The sequence below is a fragment of the Paroedura picta genome, chromosome 11 (genome assembly GCF_049243985.1).
Source record: "Paroedura picta isolate Pp20150507F chromosome 11, Ppicta_v3.0, whole genome shotgun sequence".
NCBI classification, from domain to species: Eukaryota; Metazoa; Chordata; class Lepidosauria; order Squamata; family Gekkonidae; genus Paroedura; species Paroedura picta.
Window position 1 is genome coordinate 9148541 of NC_135379.1, and position 6703 is coordinate 9155243.

Consider the following 6703-nt stretch of genomic DNA (forward strand, 5'->3'; position numbering starts at 1 on the left):
CACATTGGTCAACAGCTGGATTATGGACTTGCCTCAGACCTCAAGATCAGGTCCTCGGCAGGTCTACATGCATAACACATTGGTTAAAGGTGTAGTGGTTTTGGGGTTTTTAAAAAATCTCCAAGTAGTTGGCAAACTTAGCTGTGAAGAGCTCCAGGTGCCAACTTGTATACCAGAAACGGCTCCTCAAAGTGAAGGCCAAGGTGGTCACTACTGACCATCAACATTCCAGTCTGAATGTTCAGCCTGGAGAAGAGGAGGTTGAGAGGGGACATGACTGCTGTCTTTAAGCATTTGCAAGGTTGTCACTTAGAGGAGGGCAGGGAGTGGTTCCTGTTGGCAGCAAAGGACAGGACCCACAGTAAAGGGCTTAAGCCAGGGGTAGTCAAACTGTGGCCCTCCAGATGTCCATGGACTACAATTCCCAGAAGCCCCTGCCAGCATTTGCTGGCAGGGGCTTCTGGGAATTGTAGTCCATGGACATCTGGAGGGCCGCAGTTTGACTACCCCTGGCTTAAACTGTATGGAGAACAATATTGGCTAGATATTGGGGGGGGGGGGATTCATAGAGTAGTTCAGAAGTGGAATCAACTGCCTAAGGAGGTGGTGAGCTCCCCGTGACTGGCAGTCTTCAAGCAGCAGCGGAACAGATACTTATCCTGGATGCTTTACACTGATCCTCCATTGAGCAGTGAATTGGATGAGATGGCCTGTCTGGCCCCTTCCAGCTCTAGAATTCTATGATTCTACTCTACTCTTCTCTATGATGACTACTACAAATCTGCCCAACCCACTGGGCCTCAGTATGAGTGGAACTGATGCTCTTTGCAGTTTCCATCATTCTTTAATGTTATTGTTGTTATCACTTTATTATTACTATAAGTGGAGTTACCTCCATATAGTTTCTTGTTTCACGTAAAATGCCCTGAGCCTTCAGGGAGGGCAGTATATAAATATGATGGATGGATGGATGGAGAGATGGATAAATGGATGGATAGATGGATGGATGGAGAGATGGATAGATAGATGGATAGATAGATACTCCCCCCTAGCTACATGTGAGGGCATGAAGTAACAAGTGGTACATTAAAAGTGGCGGGGGGGGGGGGGGGGTGGAGGTCGGCCTTTCCTGGGAGCCATGCTGTCCTCTTTCCCCACTAATGCCAGAAACTTGAGTGTAGATTGTAGTTGTTCAGTGGTGACCTCTCCTGCTCCCCTTTCTATTCATTCTTGTCTAGTTGTGCACTCTTTGCTCTGCTAGCTTATGATGGGGGGGGGGGGGGGAGAGATGAGCTCCCTGGCATTTGAAACAGAGCAGCTTCTTCATAGCACTGAAGCAGGAGACAAATGCAATCCTCGGCCCATACAGGTGAGACGCCAGAGTTTGCCTGCTGCAATATTCCTGCTCTAATCCCCTCTTGCCCTACTTTCCTGAAAGGGCCGCTGACGGTGTGGCTCTATGCAGAGAGAAGAGGCTACAGCTTGGGAGGCCAGTCATCCAAGGGTTTCAGGGAGCAGAAACCATTCCGAAGGGTTACCCTTTGTTATCACCAGGGACAGAAGAAATTACTCACGGCAGTCAAGCCAGTATCTACTCCCTTTGAAGTTGATCTGATTTTGCACATCAAGTGGTCTCATTGGGGCCCTTTCTTGCTGCTTTGCCACTTGCAGGGTTTGAAGCCGTGACAAAGACCTCTTGAACTCTCATTAACCCGCAAGCAGAATTCAAAGAGTCAAAAAGCGCTTTGGGTAGAGGCTGCCAAAGGTGTAACAACAAGCGTTAGTTCCCTGCAGTGACCCGTTCCTCTTCAAGACTGAGGAAGTTGCGCTTTTTTGATATAATGTAAAAAAAAGGGGCTAGTGATTTTCCCTATGAAACCTGAGCTCAGAGTCCTAGCTCTTGCAGCTTCCGATGAGGACTACATAGGTATCTTCAGATCCATGCAACATTCCACAGTGCAATGTGGTTAGATATAGAGGGTAAGCCAGTTAAAGACTGAATGCCACATTAAAACTGCTGCTGTTAAAGAACATCAGAAGAACCGATCTGGCTGAGATTTATGTATTCTGTTGACACCGTCATCTACCCTGAGCCTTTTGGAGAAAGGGCAGAATAAAAGTCAATGCATGCATTAAGGTGACCAGATTTTAACATTGGTAAAGCGGGACACCATTGACCGGAGGGGTTCTTGATTTAAAATTTGGTCTATATGGAGCAAACAAAAGTGTCATAGGATGCATAGAATGCAAAAATAGTATTGTAATATATATATTTTAATTTCAACATAAGTACAATTTGCCAGGTGCCCCCAGATGTCCCTTCAAAAGTGAGACAATCTGGTGACTTTAGCATGCATACATACATACATATATACATACACACACAGAGAGAACAAAACAAAACACGATTAAAAAGGTAAAGGTATCCCCTGTGCAAGCATCGGGTCATGTCTGACCCCTGGGGTGACGCCCTCCAGCGTTTTCATGGCAGACTCAATACGGGGTGGTTTGCCAGTGCCTTCCCCAGTCATTACTGTTTACCCCCCAGCAAGCTGGGTACTCATTTTACCAACCTCGGAAGGGTGGAAGGCAGAGTCAACCTTGAGCCGGCTGCTGGGATCGAACTCCCAACCTCATGGGCAGAGTTTCAGACAGCATGTCGGCTGCCTTACCACTCTGCGCCACAAGAGGCTCTTAAAACACGATTGGTTCCCCACAAAAGCAAACAGAATCAGCCAAGTGCATTTTCCCCAGACTTTCTGTGTTCTTTGCTATCTGCTTTTCCATTGCCCAAACTGTTTCTCTCCATCTTTCCCCCAAAATATGTGACCTCCCCCCCCAAAAAAAACTCCAGCTAGTAGCCACCAGCAATCAATGCTCATTAAACAAACATGGAGCCATCATTATGCGTGCCAAAGACAAAACAAAAGATGCCCGGCAAAAGGTCATTTCTCTTCATGGTCACAACGTTATGAACAAGAGGAATAACTCTCGCATCAAGTAGATGCCCCTCACCAGTTGCACTCCCTTGGGGAAGTGGACTATAAAACATTCAAGATCTTTTTTTCATTGTGTATCTATGGGATGCAGGTCAACAAAATCTCAGAATCCACAGTATCAAAGGGAGTTAACAGACAGACAGGGATATACAGGGATACCTATTCTCCAAGCTTGCATTCCAACCTAAGTACCGCTATTAAAGTTTTACCTGTTTGGCTGGCTGGAATGAGAGAGCATCAGAAAACCTAAACATTCTGGGAAACTCCAAACCCATCGTTTCAAAAATGAGAAGGTTTCACATTTGTATTCTCCCTTTCTCAAAGGTAGCAACATATCCACGATGATCTTCTTGTCGAAACTTTCACAATTGTCAGGGAACAAGACTGTGGTATACCTGGGGAAATAAATAAAAGTTTTTTTGTTGATTCTATGTGTTTTTGATGTGCTGAGCACAAATCCATAGGGTACGAGATAGTAATCCTGGGGCGATTTGGTCTCTGAATAGATATCCGGTACACCATCGTTTTGTGTATGTGTTTCTTGACTGCGATTCCTTCCAGACACTAGGTAAAGACATTATGCTCCGTATCAAGAATATTTGTCTTGAAAAGACCTTTCATTATTATATTATAAATATTTGACTGTAACGTTTTTGAAAACAGTGTTATTTAAGATGGCCTGTATGGCCCCTTCCAACTCTATGATTCTATGATTCTATGATTAATGCTGAGCATGAAAGTGAAAACTTACTTATCGGGAGTGTTGTAGGGCAGGGGTAGTCAACCTGTGGTCCTCCAGATGTTCATGAACTACAATTCCCATGACTCATGGGAATTGTAGTTCATGAACATCTGGAGGACCACAGGTTGACTACCCCTGTTGTAGGGGAAGGGCTCATCTCAATGTCTTTCCTGACATTACGCACAATTGGGAGGTATGCTTATTTCCTTTGTGGACTCAACAAGGATATTAATGAACTCTTATAGAGGAAGTCTTGAAAGAAAGAAGTTTGGGGATAGGTCCGGACAGTGTCAGGACATGAAATATGGAAGAAACATTCCCCATCTTTGATGTATGATAGAACATGGCTTTGTTAGCCATGATGGGCAAACAGGGCCTCCAAGCTCAGAAGCGGTAGATCTGCATGCTGGTTGACTGGGAGAAGAGGCTACTATGGGCCTTCTGAAACAAATGGTTGGCTATTGTGGGTAATGGGATGGTGTACTAGATGAACCATGGGTCTTATCTGGTAGTATTCCTCTTAGATTCTTGTAGAAAGTTTAAGGCTCTTACTCAAGATAGAGTAACCAAACACAGTAAAACTGAATGACCACGCATAGGCACAAGTCTTGTTGCCTTCACGTTTTCTTTGCAACATAAGTACCATCACAGCCAAAAGCAAAAGAGGCATTCTTACCCTACAGCTTTATCCAAGATTCTAGAACTCTGTGCATTATATTTTATAGAAGAAGAAGAGTTGGTCCTTATATGCCACTTTACTCTACCCGAAGGAGTCTCAAAGTGGCTTACATTCACCTTCCCTTTCCTCTCCCCACAACAGACACCCTGTGAGGGAGGTGAAGCTGAGAGAGCCCTGATATCACTGATTGGTCAGAACAGTTTTATCAGTGCTGTGGGGAGCTCAAGGTCACCCAGATGGCTGCAGGTGGAGGAGTGTGGATTCAAACCCAGCTCGCCAGATTAGAAGTTCGCGCTCCTAACCACTACGCCAAGCTGGATCTCTATCTTAGGACAAGTATCTTAGGACAATGGTCTCCCTGGAATCACAAATTCTTGAAAACTTTAAAGGTGGGAGACATTCAGCCTGTCACAATATAGGATTCTGGACTGATGGAATTCCCATTTTTGGGCTTGGGGGAAAGAGCCTGAAATAGATGTTGGCAGAACTGTACCGCTATCAGCATTCAAGAGAAGTGCTTTCATTTCACGCATGTGATCAGTTGACTAACGATGTATGAGACAAGAGTGAACGCACACAGAATTATGAAAATGCCGATGATATACCTGGAGGAAGATGCATCAGGAAGTGCTTCAGGTGGCGAAAAGAGAACTAATCTATGCTAGAAGACCGGGAAAGTGCACAAACCTTCTCAACATTGCCCACTACCTGGATAAACTGACCAAACGTTCACATTACCAGTGCTGTTGCCACTGGGTTTCACCTGCTAAAGAAGAATTCTGGCCGCAAGGGTTTTATATGCTCTTGGTACGGAATGTCTGCAGCATGTTATCAAACAGGGGGAAAAAAGAGCAAATCGAAACCGGCACGGGAGTTCCAACTCATCATAAAGATAAATGTGACCTTGGTGGCTATGCTTGGGTGGGAGCCGTTGACGGGGAAATATCCTGACACGACCGTGCTTCCTGAAGTCCAGCTAATGAATAAATTGAAAATCCAGGCACCTCTCAGATGTAAATTGGAAGAAGGGCTTATTATAGATCCAAGCGCTCTCCTGTGGTACATTGATTGGCCGAAGAATGCAACGGCACAGATTTCTATGGAGAATGGGAAGCAGCTGGCTGTCAAAGTACAAAGGTTTCCATACAAAGGATGCTACATGAAGGTGATGTGGAGAATGTGGTAGAGCACAGCCTTTATCAGCCTTTAGACTGTGGAGTAGACCCTGAAAATATTTGCAGGCTCTGAGTTAACCCAGAAGGGAAGTCATCTGGCCAGGCCTTCCTGCCATGCACCTGGAAGTGCCATGCCCCCCTCTCTCCCTCCAACTGAAATAACCTCCCCCTCAGCCAACCCCAAGAGGACTTACCTGACTGGAGAGTGGTGGCCTGCTCTGCTCACCATTGGGAACAAAATGTCAGTCCACAGTGGCGGGAGCTAGAGACAGGTCCTCACACACTCCTGAGCCCCGAAGCAGCCCAGAGGCCTGCTCTGCTGAACCAGGGGCTTGAGTAGCCCCCTCTCCCCCCAACACACCCAAAATAAGAAAAAATGAACCGCATTCCCCTGCTGACCCAAGCAACCCCAAGAGAACTCACCATTCTGGACTCCACTGACCACCAACAGGTTGACCATGCTAATGGGGCCTTGGCCACAAAGGTTTGTATAATTAACCTTCCCACCCCCTCCAGGGCCATCACTGGCCTTTTTGAGAGGGGGTGTCCAAATAATTTTGAAAGCAGTGTAAGCCCTCCAGAGCTCTGGAGTAACCCTAGGAAATCTCTGGTTACTTATCTGAGAACATAAATATTAGATAAAACTTCTGTCTCTCCCAGGCAGGCCTAAAATTATTGGAGTAATAAGAGCTTCCTGAATCTGCTTGTAATTCTTACAATCAGAATTAACATGTTTTAATGTCTCTATGTTCCCCTCTTGGCAAATGCATAAATGTTCCTCATATGGTGGTGCTGCAGTCTTCAGAAAGGGAATCACTTCATCGGCCGTTATGACAGTCTTCACCCCACAGGATGATCCATCTGAGCTGGGCTCCCAATTTATCTCCGTGAATACATTCAAGCTTGGTTAATAATTAACTGGGCCATATGGAACAGGTGATATGCAGGCGTGCAAATCATCTTAAAAGGCAGATGTTTGCAGCTCACCAACTTTGTAAAGAATACTTTGGAGGTCTGACAAGGTAAAAGAGAAGGGGAGAGAGCTGTACCTGGGGTCGTTTTGGCTTTTGCCAGGCTCGAGAATAAGACGTAGGGATGGGCCCGGTTG